The 13955-nt window shown below is 43.3% G+C and overlaps 1 protein-coding gene across 1 annotated transcript in view; it reads left to right on the top strand.

Annotated features, from left to right (window-relative positions):
• Positions 1-12620, top strand: part of FOXO4 (forkhead box O4) — a 146144-nt gene extending 133524 nt beyond the window's left edge. Inside the window, exon 3 of the mRNA XM_086918291.1 lies at positions 10991-12620. The gene's annotated coding sequence lies outside the window, so the exon portion shown is untranslated. The remainder of the gene's footprint in view (positions 1-10990) is intronic.
• Positions 12621-13955: the final 1335 nt, after the last annotated feature.

The following is a 13955-nucleotide window of genomic DNA, read 5'->3' as shown; positions in this document are numbered from 1 at the left end:
GAACCAAAAACTTTGGTACCGACACAGGAGCAGCAAACAGATCCAAAACAAAAGACTTTGTTTATCGATCCACAAACTGGCAAAGTAGTGACAAAATCACCGAAAAAGAGGAAGAATGAACAGCTAGATGACAAAGCTCTTCCTCCTAAAAAGAGAACAATGGGGACAAATACAACTCCTCCTCCTAATCCTTGGCCTAGAGTCACACCCTCTTCTCCTATCCCTCACACTGCCAGCTATTCCTCCACCTTCTACACCAAGACCATCTACACCTCAGACAGATGTAGACAGTGATACAGGGGAGGGAGAACCTCATGGGGATGAGGACACTATCCCAGATGAGGAAGACCCATGGGAGAATTATGATGCAGGGTCAGATGATGACAACGACCCAGAGTTATATCCCTCAAAACCTTCACCACCAGATAACACATGTTTTGTGCAGCTGATTAATAGGGCAGCAAAATACCATAAGGTAGATCTACATACAGAACCTCAAATAGAGGATTTCCTATTAGAAACACTACCTGCTGCACAAAGAACATCAGGCACTCTACCTATGCTGAAGGGTCTTCTCAGTCACACAGCAGACATATTCAAAGACCCAGTGAGGGCTAGGGTGTTAAACCCAAGAATTGATAAAAAATATAAGGCAGCCCCAAAGGACCCAAAATGTATCAAAGGTCAGGTACCTCTGGACTCGCTGGTAGTTACAAACGCTCGTAAAAGAGCGAACTCATTATCTACAGGAGAAGCCCCTCCTCCTGATAAGGAGTCAAAGTTAATAGATGCATCAGGCAAAAGAGTAGCATCACAAGCGGCAAACAGCTGGCGCATAGCCAATACACAAGCGCTACTTGCACGCTATGATAGGGCGCATTATGATGAGTTAGAAAAGCTCATCACACATCTTCCTAAGAAACATCAATAAAGAGCAGATCAGCTTATACAGGAAGGAAAGATAATAACCAACACTTCCATTAAGTGTGCCTTAGACGCGGCAGACACTGCAGCAAGATCCATCAACACCAGTATCATGCTAAGAAGACATGCATGGCTTAGGGTCTCAGGGTTCAAACAAGAAGTACAAACATCTTTATTGAACCAAGCTTTTGATCAAAAGACACTTTTCGGCTCAGGTACAGATGAGACTTTAGAAAAGATGAAAAAGGACACAGAAACGGCTAAGTCAATGGGAGCATTACAACAGCCAACCCAAAGGGGTTCCTTTCGCAGATCCACCTATAGAGGAGGCTCAAAAAATACAGGCACAAGTCAGCAATCTACCTCTTTTACACCAACATCACCCAGAGGTAATTCAAGAGGCAGTTACAGATGTAACAACAACAAGGGTAGAGGTCGCGGAAATAATAACAACCGCAACTCCCCAAAACAGTGACTTAATACAACTCCCCCCAGACCATATAACACCGGTCGGGGGACGTCTATCACAGTTCCTACCTGTCTGGGAAAACATCACATCAGACAAGTGGGTGAGACAAATTATCCAACATGGTTATTGCCTAGAACTCACAGCTACCCCACCAAACATCCCCCCCAGACAGCGTCCAATGAGTCAAGAACATCTGACACTGTTAAAACAAGAAGTACTATCACTGTTACAAAAGCATGCCATAGAGAAGGTTCCAAAACATCAACAAGGGACAGGAGTATACTCTCTATGCTTCCTAATCCCCAAAAAAGACGGGTCTCTAAGGCCAATCTTAGACCTCAGACCTCTCAATGCATACATAAACTCGGAACATTTCCACATGGTCACGCTCCAACAGGTACTTCCTTTACTGAAGAAAGGGGACTTTCTTTCTACACTGGATCTAAAAGACGCTTACTTTCACATCCCAATTCACAAAGCCCACAGAAAATACCTCAGGTTTGTAGTAGAAGGACAACATTATCAGTTCAAAGTCCTTCTGTTTGGGGTCACAACGGCACCAAGGGTGTTCACAAAATGCGTAGCAGTGGTTGCAGCACACCTAAGAAGACAACAAATACATGTCTTCCCTTACTTGGACGATTGGCTAATAAAGGCCAAGTCACAGGAAGAATGTCTTCACAACACACAGAAGACCATTCAATTGCTGCACCACCTAGGGTTTACGGTGAACTACAAAAAATCCCACCTACAACCAAACCAGATTCAACAATACCTAGGGGCTACTATAGACACAGAAAGAGCCAAAGCATACCCCAATCCAATCAGGATTCAAACAATGATCACGTTGATACAAAAATTTCAACCACAACACTCACTACCAGCACGAGTGTTTATGCAGCTGTTGGGCATGATGTCCTCCTGCATACTGCTAATACCATATGCCAGACTACAAATGCGTCCACTGCAGGAGTGTCTAGCGACACAGTGGAATCAGGCTCAAGGTCAGATTACAGATCTGGTGTTGGTAGACGACCGCACGCATCGCTCTCTGAAGTGGTGGAACACTACAAACATTTCCAAGGGACGGTCGTTCCTAGAACCGATTCCACAAGTGATACTGACAGCGGACGCATCGCTCACCGGATGGGGAGCACATATGGACAAATACACAGTGCAGGGAAAATGGAGTGTACAGCAAAAAAGACTGCACATCAATTACTTGGAACTACTAGCAGTATTTCTAGCATTAAAAGCCTTCCAAATGCAAATACCCAACAAGGCAGTCCTGATCAGAATAGACAACATGACTGCAATGTATTATATTCAAAAACAGGGGGGGATACACTCTCTCCCACTATCCAAACTAGCACAGGACATTTGGAGATGGGCCATTCCTCAAAAGATCAATCTGTTAGCCGAACACCTACCAGGAGTTCAAAATCAGATAGCAGACATCCTAAGCAGAGAGTCAGAACAAGTACACGAATGGGAACTGCACGACCAAATACTGCAGCCGTTCTTCCAAAGATGGGGGCAACCAGAGATAGATCTCTTTGCCACTCATCAGAACGCAAAATGCCAAAACTTCGCATCCAGGTACCCACACCACCGGTCCCAGGGCAATGCACTATGGATAAATTGGTCCAACAAATTTGCTTACGCTTTTCCCCCTCTCCCACTAATTCCATTAGTGGTTCGGAAACTGCAACAGCATTCAATGACAATGATACTAGTAGCACCCACGTGGGCAAGACAGCCGTGGTTCACCACGCTACTGCAACTCTCACAGGTGCCACATCAAAAGCTGAGATTATTACCCATGCACCTTACACAGAACCATGGAGAAATAATGCACCCAGATCCCAAGCAATTGAACCTAACGATCTGGCTCCTGAGGTCATAGTTTGGATACTTAGATTTACCCCCAGACTGTATGGAAATCATTAAACAAGCAAGACGTCCTACCACCAGAGCATGCTATGCAGCAAAATGGAAAAGGTTTGCTTTATACTGTAACAGTAATAACATCAATCCTCTGGACGCATCCACTAAACAGATTATTTGCTATTTACTACACTTGCAGCAATGTAACCTAGCATACACCTCTATTAGAGTTCATCTCGCAGCTATAGCAGCGTACCTACAAAACAGACAACACCTTTCCCTGTTTAAAGTACCAGCAATTAAAGCTTTCATGGAAGGACTCAGAAGAGTCATTCCACCAAGACTGCCACCTTCCCCAGTCTGGAATCTCAACATAGTACTTACCAGACTAATGGGACCACCTTTTGAACCTATGCATAGGTGTGAAATACAATTCATCACATGGAAGGTGGCCTTTCTCATAGCTATCACTTCACTCAGAAGAGTAAGTGAATTGCAAGCGTTTACAATACAAGAACCATTCATGCAGTTACACCAAAACAAAGTGGTTCTTAGAACAAACCCACAATTCTTGCCTAAAGTAATTTCAGCATTCCACATCAATCAGTCAGTGGAACTACCGGTCTTCTTTCCAAAACCACAGACGGTAGCGGAAAGGGCCCTACATACATTAGATGTCAGAAGGGCAATATTGTACTACATAGAAAGAACACACACTTTCAGAAAAACAAAACGGCTATTTGTGGCGTTTTCTCCTACACATAAGGTCAATCCCATCTCTAAAGCAGGCATTGCCAGATGGATTGTAAAATGTATACAAATATGCTGCTTAAAAGCAAAGAGGACATTAACTGTTCCTCCTAGAGCTCACTCTACACGTAAACTAGGAGCATCTATGGCATTCTTGGGAAACATTCCACTAGATGACATATGCAAAGCAGCTACCTGGGTTACACCGCATACCTTCACAAAACACTATTGTGTAGATGTGCACAAAACACAACAAGCTAGAGTGGGACAAGCTGTATTAAAGACTTTATTTCAGACTGTTGCAACAGACACGGGTGACCACCGCTAGGGAGAGAACTGCTGTATAGTCTATTCATAATGTACCATCTGCAGCCCATATGCCTCGAACGGAATATGCTACTTACCAGTATGCATCTGTTCTTGGCATAGAGGGCTGCAGAGTGGTACATGCCCTCCCAGCCTCCCCGGAAACCTGTGTCTGTTCCAACACTATCTTATTTAGATACACTTACATGGGCATTTCTATCTGTATTCTATCATACTACTCCATCTAACCCTACTATGGCAAAACAATCTAAGGATGGAGCCGATGCCCATGCGCACTAGCAACCAAAGGAGGAGTCCCCAATCTACAAAAGACTCCAAGAGAAAAACCAGTGCAATCATCCGAGCCCAACACCAGATGGCGATCTACTCATAATGTACCACTCTGCAGCCCTCTATGCCAAGAACAGATGCATACTGGTAAGTAGCATATTCCTTAACTATCCAGCCAGTGGTCGCCTTTAGGATGTCTTCCTGCCCGAGCCTCTGCAGCCTCTTCGCCAAACCGAAGGTCTCCATTGGCATCAACCGGGTCCCTGACATCTCCTTGGCACTCTGCACCAAGCCGTCCCTGTGCCGCTGGTGGTGCAACTCCTGAGCCGATTCTTGGTCCTTTCAGTGCTGATCTTTAAAACCAGGAGTTTTGCTCCCACTCTTGAGTGGCCTGCTCTTAAGCATCCCCTGACCAAAGGCCCTCTTAGCCCCATTGGCTAAGGTTGGTCCCCTGCACTCTGTACCCGACCGCCCCAGTGCCTCTGGTGGTGGGATTTGAGTGCCTTGAGGAACCTTGGTCCTAACCCCCAAAACTCTCACTTGTAAGTCGCTTACTTACCTGTGAAACCGATAACCATTTTTCTCACATACAAGCCCATGTCACGAGTTTTTGTTCCTAAAACGTTCTCTATCAAGTTGAACTTTTGTATGGAAAGTAAGGCAAGAAAAGTCTTGCTTACCTTGTATTGTGAGATCCCCGGTGTGATATGTAGGCATGCTAACCCTAGTTAATGTAATCTAAAAGTAATCCAGAAGTATTCCAAAATAAATTTGTGTAATTTAAACTGCCTTTTGAACCAGTAGAAACCTGTATCGATTTTAGATCAATTCCCATTTGCAATTCGTGGAATTTTCTATGATTGAAAGTACAGTTTACCTAACTGTAGCAAGTCCTGCTTGGCTCTAAAAATAAAACATAAGTATATCTTTTTTATGCTTACCTAATTGGTCTGGATTTAGTCTGAGTGTGTGTCATCAGTTTTGATTGAGTGAATTAATGCTTGGAAAAGCCTAATTACTCACCAACCCTACCACAAAGAGAGCTGTTAGTACTTAACTAATTTAGCCTCTGCTATACCTCTGGGGACTCCCGGGACTCTGTACACACTATACCCTACTTTGGTATAGTATATACAGAACCAGCCTCCTACACACATTGGTCCCAAATGCTGATTGCAAAGAAGTGCAGCCAGTATTTTGCAACCATATATCTGGACCCCAGTCCTACAAATTGGCTCACACTCTTCCTTGTCAGCAGAACTCGCACCTGAGCATTATCCCTTTATTCTTCTCAAGTTGCCAGAGGACAACATTGCAGCACTGCTCAGAACACTAGTTTGTTATTAAATTGTGAAGCTATATAGAAGTTTTAAAATGCAATATTGCCACTAAATTTGTGGGCTATTTCCTGCTACTTCAGCATAGGATGTTTTTCACACAAAATGCCGCCCCACTTTTTTGTTAGCTCTTAGTTGTAAGCAACACATCAATCTTAGTTTGATATGTTAGGTATATTTATTTTTACCTTTTCTTTCAAATCTCTTTTTGAAAAAATCTTTGATTCTATGTCAGAGAAACAACACAACAAATATAACATATATGTACATCAACTTAAACACAACATTTACCAAAAAACGAAAACATTACATTAAAGTACATTCACTATACACAACATGGCATATATATCTATTTCAGACTGTTCCAAAAAGCAAGTCACAATTTCTCGCCTTATTAACCATCAGTGATTTGAAATGTGAGGAACAGTAGTGGGCAAAGTCACAGTTAAAAGGAGATATCACGACACATTAATTCTACGAGTCAGTGGTTATTGATATTTCTAAGTTTTTATCTCCTTTCTGCTGACGCGTTTCGAACTCCATACAGCAGTTATGGGTTCTCCTCAGGGCCTTGTCACTTCTATCTTAACTGTAGCCGTGGTTATCCGACGAGTTTCGAACTCCATACAGCAGTTATGGGTTCTCCTCAGGGCCTTGTCACTTCTATCTGCATGTGTGTAAGGAAAAAAGAACACTGAGTCAGTGTCGATTCCCATAGCCTCATGTTATCATTCTGCTTATATTATCCTACGTTTAAGGTCCATGTTACCTTAACTGTAGCCGTGGTTATCCTATGTCTGGTTCTCCTATGTATGGTTCTGGGTCTTTTGAGCTGCAGTCTAAAGGACATTAAGAAATCCCATTTAGAGCCAAACTCAATACTCGCCCTACGGTCACTTTTAGCAAAAACACTGCAAGACATACCTTAAACTGTCTTTTAGGTCCGTGTATGGGCGTCTCCCTATGGCACGGTGATGCTTTTCACCTAGGGGCAATGCAAAGTTGGATTTACTACTAGTGGGCTCATGTCATATCTCAACCGTGTTAGATGGCTTATTGCCACCTTCATACCTTGTTCGGTACACCGCGGGCTTCGGGAGCGGCTCACTCCATGATCGACTTGTTTTGTGTCTGCGAGCAACCTTGTTAGACACGGTCCTCCGGACTCTCGTTATGTGCGCCGCGTTGTTATCCGGTTCGTGCACTGTTTAAAAAATGAATGAACCGGAGTACATTTTAGTTCCCCATTGCGTGTATCAGTCTCTACCTGCACAACTCAACCCCTCTCAAGGCTCACCTCACTTTGTACAGCTTGCTATCGCTAATCCTTCGTTCACTGTGGAGGGCGGCGGCCAGGTTGCCTGGTTACTTAAGACGGTCACATGACCGTTGGGATTCTGGGATTTGTAGTTTTAGAGTCGCGTGAAGACGCGACTACCTGTGGGCTAGCCCTACACGTTTCGGGAACAACGATGTTCCGCATGGCCTCACCAATACTGTGCCCTTCAATCAAGGGGGATTACCAGACCCCCGTGGAGCCCCACACAATTCTTCCATTACAATCTAGACACCTCAGAGAGAGTGTTCAATCCATTTTGCGTACTGTTAAATTTCAGAATCAGGTATGCCTCTTTTCTAAGGAGTGTGTCTTCAATGTCAATCGGACCTTTGCTACCTGATGGCACTATTGTGCATAGCACAGTCCATTTGAAGTCCATTTCACTGTGGTTTGAATCCAAAAAGTGTTGGACCATTGGAGCGCTCACGACCTTTTTTTTAATTCTTGACCTATGTTGGGTGATCCGGCTGTTGACCTGTTGTGTCGTTTTACCTATGTACATCTTTTGACAGGCACAGACCACTGCATAGACCACGTTTAGTGTCTTGCAGTTCGAGAAACTGTTGTTTTTACATTTTACTCCCCTGTGTTCAAACTCTGACCCTTCAATTGTGGACTCGCACAATATGCAGTTTCCACACTTGTGGGACTTGTTAGAGGAACTTGAATGCTCATTCCCGCGACCGTTGTTCGCTTATAAGAAAAATAAGAGCATTGGCCAATGTGTAATCCGAGCGGATGTACTAACCCCCAAGCCAAAAAGTGATTTACTCTCAAGATGGGGCCTGAAACCAATCGAAGGGCACCGCAAGTGTGGAAACTGCATATCGTGCGAGTCCACAATTGAAGGGTCAGAGTTTGAACACAGGGGAGTAAAATGTAAAAACAACAGTTTCTCGAACTGCAAGACACGAAACGTGGTCTATGCAGTGGTCTGTGCCTGTCAAAAGATGTACATAGGTAAAACGACACAACAGGTCAACAGCCGGATCACCCAACATAGGTCAAGAATTAAAAAGAAGGTCGTGAGCGCTCCAATGGTCCAACACTTTTTGGATTCAAACCACAGTGAAATGGACTTCAAATGGACTGTGCTATGCACAATAGTGCCATCAGGTAGCAAAGGTCCGATTGACATTGAAGACACACTCCTTAGAAAAGAGGCATACCTGATTCTGAAATTTAACAGTACGCAAAATGGATTGAACACTCTCTCTGAGGTGTCTAGATTGTAATGGAAGAATTGTGTGGGGCTCCACGGGAGTCTGGTAATCCCCCTTGATTGAAGGGCACAGTATTGGTGAGGCCATGCGGAACATCGTTGTTCCCGAAACGTGTAGGGCTAGCCCACAGGTAGTCGCGTCTTCACGCGACTCTAAAACTACAAATCCCAGAATCCCAACGGTCATGTGACCGTCTTAAGTAACCAGGCAACCTGGCGGCCGCCCTCCACAGTGAACGAAGGATTAGCGATAGCAAGCTGTACAAAGTGAGGTGAGCCTTGAGAGGGGTTGAGTTGTGCAGGTAGAGATTGATACACGCAATGGGGAACTAAAATGTACTCCGGTTCATTCATTTTTTAAACAGTGCACGAACCGGATAACAACGCGGCGCACATAACGAGAGTCCGGAGGACCGTGTCTAACAAGGTTGCTCGCAGACACAAAACAAGTCGATCATGGAGTGAGCCGCTCCCGAAGCCCGCGGTGTACCGAACAAGGTATGAAGGTGGCAATAAGCCATCTAACACGGTTGAGATATGACATGAGCCCACTAGTAGTAAATCCAACTTTGCATTGCCCCTAGGTGAAAAGCATCACCGTGCCATAGGGAGACGCCCATACACGGACCTAAAAGACAGTTTAAGGTATGTCTTGCAGTGTTTTTGCTAAAAGTGACCGTAGGGCGAGTATTGAGTTTGGCTCTAAATGGGATTTCTTAATGTCCTTTAGACTGCAGCTCAAAAGACCCAGAACCATACATAGGAGAACCAGACATAGGATATCCACGGCTACAGTTAAGGTAACATGGACCTTAAACGTAGGATAATATAAGCGGAATGATAACATGAGGCTATGGGAATCGACACTGAAACAGTGTTCTTTTTTCCTTACACACATGCAGATAGAAGTGACAAGGCCCTGAGGAGAACCCATAACTGCTGTATGGAGTTCGAAACGCGTCGGATAACCACGGCTACAGTTAAGATAGAAGTGACAAGGCCCTGAGGAGAACCCATAACTGCTGTATGGAGTTCGAAACGCGTCGGCAGAAAGGAGATAAAAACTTAGAAATATCAATAACCACTGACTCGTAGAATTAATGTGTCGTGATATCTCCTTTTAACTGTGACTTTGCCCACTACTGTTCCTCACATTTCAAATCACTGATGGTTAATAAGGCGAGAAATTGTGACTTGCTTTTTGGAACAGTCTGAAATAGATATATATGCCATGTTGTGTATAGTGAATGTACTTTAATGTAATGATGATTTCGTTTTTTGGTAAATGTTGTGTTTAAGTTGATGTACATATATGTTATATTTGTTGTGTTGTTTCTCTGACATAGAATCAAAGATTTTTTCAAAAAGAGATTTGAAAGAAAAGGTAAAAATAAATATACCTAACATATCAAACTAAGATTGATGTGTTGCTTACAACTAAGAGCTAACAAAAAAGTGGGGCGGCATTTTGTGTGAAAAACGTTTATGTAAGGTCCAGCCTTTCCCACATCTTAAGGGCCTAACTCCTTTACACTAAAAAACTTCAGCATAGGAAGCATTACGCAACATAGATGTTTCTAGAGCTCAGAAGTTCTACTTGCAGAGAATGCTTTAGAGCATGCATTTTAAATATACGGTCCGCTTCCTCTAGTACATTAGTGTCTAAATCCACTATTGGCAGTTGGGAAAGTCGTTTGCATTTCTAAGTCGTAGGACATTAGTCGTTCACGTGTGTTAGCAGATTTGCGCTCTTTTCACCAGAACAAAGACAGTATCACTGGCTTTGAAAAGCTATGAGTTTTTGTTGATCTTGTTTTGATAAAGCCTTGACTGGTATGTGCTATGTATCCCTCACAGCATCAGGGACCCAAAGTTTTGGGACATAAAGTATTTAGCAGGGTATGGGAAATGTATCTAAAAGGTGATCATGTACTCTCGTCCTTGCTCTCCCTCTTTCCAAGCATCCACCCTCTTATTTAATATGTGCTGTGCTGGAATATTGCGTATCCGAAAACGCATGTAGGTTGGTCGCACACATCTTTGGGATGAGGCTCGCATGAGCAAAGGCTCAACATTTTTAAAGAGCTGTCATTTTTAGAGCTGGTAAAAAAAGCCCGCTATATTAGTCTGTTCTACATACTTAGTTGCTACCTCATTTCCTCAGCGCACCCCCTTTCTAGTGAGTGCCCAGGTTGTGGCTAATAGCTCTTTCTTCAGTTTAACTTGTTGGTGTTTAATAGTCACTCTTTACTGTTGCAGGCAGCAGCACGTTTATGCTTGTACTGCTTTCCTTAACTGAAAAGAATGTTTCAGTCGCCAGGAAAATCTCCTTTTGGCTTTGCTCCCTGGAGTAGTGTTTGTTTAGTGGCCTCCCACCTTCTCACCAAGAGCTAGAAAGGACTAGAGATGTTGAACAATTGATGCCTTGTGTTAATGATTTCTCTTATTTTTTTTTTTATCCAAAGATTTCATCAGACCATCCCTGGATCAACTATTTCATCTTCGCTTCTCAGACACGAAGTAAAGTCCTTGGAGTACTAGACAGCATCTGTGGCAGTGACAAGGCAATTGTGCCCACTCTCAGGAGGCTTTCACCCAGTTGGAACATCCTTCAGCTTAGCAACTAGGATATTCGTTCCAGATATGGTGTGGGTCTTCCACCCGTGGCCACCTAACAGATGAGATTAAAGATTGAGATGGCTCTCAGAACGCACCTTGATTTATGGACCGCTCACCATTGTGGTGTATGGATGGCTACTGACTCCAAGAGCGCCTGCTCAGCGGAGCATGCTTTTCTTCTGCACAGAAGAGCACCAGCCATCTTCTTTGCCCAATGCACTTAGGTGGGGACAGGGCACCACCATAAACCAGCCTTTTCTCTTTTAGGTTTCCACACCTGCTCTCACGTCCTAGAGGAAGGAGGGTCGTTGGAGATATGGCAACAGGATCAGAGCTGAAAGATTCATTTGTAATGTGTACAATAATATATGTGGACAATTTCTGATCAATCTGCAGAGACGGTGGGCTCATGTATTCTGTGTTATAAGCAGACATTGGGCAGACCGCATTACTGCCTGAAATCCTCCTCTTTCTACAGAATGTCAGGAAAACATGCTAGCTTGCCATCATTTGCCCTTTCAAATGCCTCCTGCTGAGTGATTGCCAGGGACTGTTATTTCTTTGCAGGCTCAGAGCCATAACTGCAATACATTTCATTTCTTCACAGGATACCGAAAGCCTTTCACGGGGTCGCATTTTGGTTGTGGCTGAGTCATTCAAAAGTAAGCAGAGGTGCATCCTCGTAGGCACAAATGACTACACCATGGACAGCCAGTTTTGATCCAGGATTGGTGACTTGGGCTGTTTTCTGACGGCCATTCCCACCACACTTGTGTGGAGTTGAAGGCCTTTTTATTTTGTTTTTTACAGTCTCCCTTGTTAATCAAAGGTACTGAGGGTAGGCATGCCTGCCACAGCTGCCTTGTGTCGGTGCGGTGTTTTTAACTGATTATAGTATCAGGTTTATAAAATGTGGTAGGGGAGGGCGATCTGTGAGTTTGGCTTTCATCCCTCCCTCCCGCATAACCTGTTGATTTGTATTTTTTAAAGATCTATTTTGATCATTACCTTGTAATCTACCAGTAAAAGTAGCTGCAAATAACCAGAAAGCTTTTTTATAAACTTTTAAAGATATAGATCACCTATTTTAATTATGAGCATTATTAGGCAAAAATGTAAGAGAAAGAAAACAATTTTCTACTAAAATTTTGTAATTTTGTGTAGAATACTTTTTGTAACTTTGATAATGAGGTGAACACTACAGAAAAGTTTCAGGCATAACCGATGGGTTACAGACAATGGAGGAGTCTTGAAAAATAAGCTACGGAGAGATGCAATTCAGTTGATAGTCAGACTGTAAGAACGCTTGTTGGCTTGCGCTTTTGTAGGATCATCAAAACCTGTATCTGGCTTCTTCCATCTTTCCTTTTTTATTTTTACTTGGACCCTTGTACATTATTGCCTGTGTTTCCTAATGGTTTTGTGACGTGATGTTCCTTCCTCAGAAATCATAAAAAAATAATAACTGTATTGCCACCCCTCTTGCATCCTTTGTCTTTACTTTTCTGTACAGCAAGGACACCAGTGTCAGAGTTATCTGGAGATGGTTCTAGTGATGCACTTGGACCATCACTAAGGCGCACATTTCTCCCTGATCGTGTGGCAGACTAGTTCATTTTGAAAGCCAGTCATCCGATTTGTAATGAAGGGTGAGAGACCAAGCTTAAGAATTTCTTGACCGTGTCACTCCTAATGGATTTTAGAATTTATGTGCACAAAACGGTAGTTCTATCCTGACCAGGATAGTTGAGCAGGAAGCATGGCAGAAGGGGTTCATTTCCTACCAGGCAAAACCCATTGCTAAGCACTTCTCCTATTTCCCCCTGACCAGTATGATAACTGACAAACAACCAAGCCTCTCTGGCCCTTATGTTATGTTATGTTATGTTAATATTTATTTATAGAGTGCACGTACACCCATAGGTTTCATGGCGCTAATGTCTGTGGCCAGATATATTCCTTAAGCGTAGGTCTGCTTGAATAGCCACGTCTTCAGGGACTTTCTGAAGGCCAAGAGATTGTCACAATTCCTGAGTGAGATGGGGAAGGAGTTCCAGAGAGTAGCCGCCAGAAAGGAAAAACAGCATCCTCCTTGCTTCTTCGTTTTAAAGGAAGGGATAATGAGCAGATTAAGTTGGGCAGAGCGCAAGTTGCGTTGTGGTTTATAGACAGGTAGGAACTTTCTAACAAATTTAGGACCCTTACCGTGCAGTGCTTTAAACACAATACAGCCAGTTTTGAAGGGGATCCTTTGGGACATTGGTAGCCAGTGAAGTTTTTCTAGACCAGGTCGGGCTGACTGCCATTTGGGTTTTTCCATATTAGTCTTGCTGGCCTTAAGGAGTTGTACGCTTGTAACTGTACTAGGTTAGCTGCCGTGTTCAGTTTTTCAGGATACCCATCGCCATATTGCTAAATCTCTACCCCTTTCCTAGATTACAAACTATTCACCTCTACTATTGGACCACAGGGCATTTCAAGTCACAACCCAAAACGTGAAAGACATTTAGAATTAATGGTACAGTGCATATGAAATACATTTTAATTCTATTCATCAGGGGAGTGAATAGCACTTGAAAGAGATACGTTACAGTGAGTAAATTGCTAGTATTAAGTCATTGTCATGTATGGCACAGTAAAGAAATTCATTCTTAATACAGAACCTTTCTAATCTTGTCCAGGAGTCCTGCAGTCCAGCTAATGGATTTTTCAAGTTAGCAAGAGGCTGCAGCCTACAGATTTGTGAATTTAAAAGCGTTATTACTTAGCTTTCTACCATGCATTGTGGAGAGCCCACACGTTTAGTGTTTA

Source organism: Lissotriton vulgaris, chromosome 4_1, assembly GCF_964263255.1.
Source record: "Lissotriton vulgaris chromosome 4_1, aLisVul1.2, whole genome shotgun sequence".
In the NCBI taxonomy this organism is placed as follows: Eukaryota; Metazoa; Chordata; class Amphibia; order Caudata; family Salamandridae; genus Lissotriton; species Lissotriton vulgaris.
Note: the sequence above shows the minus strand (reverse complement) of the source record. Positions and strands in the feature narration are given on the sequence as shown.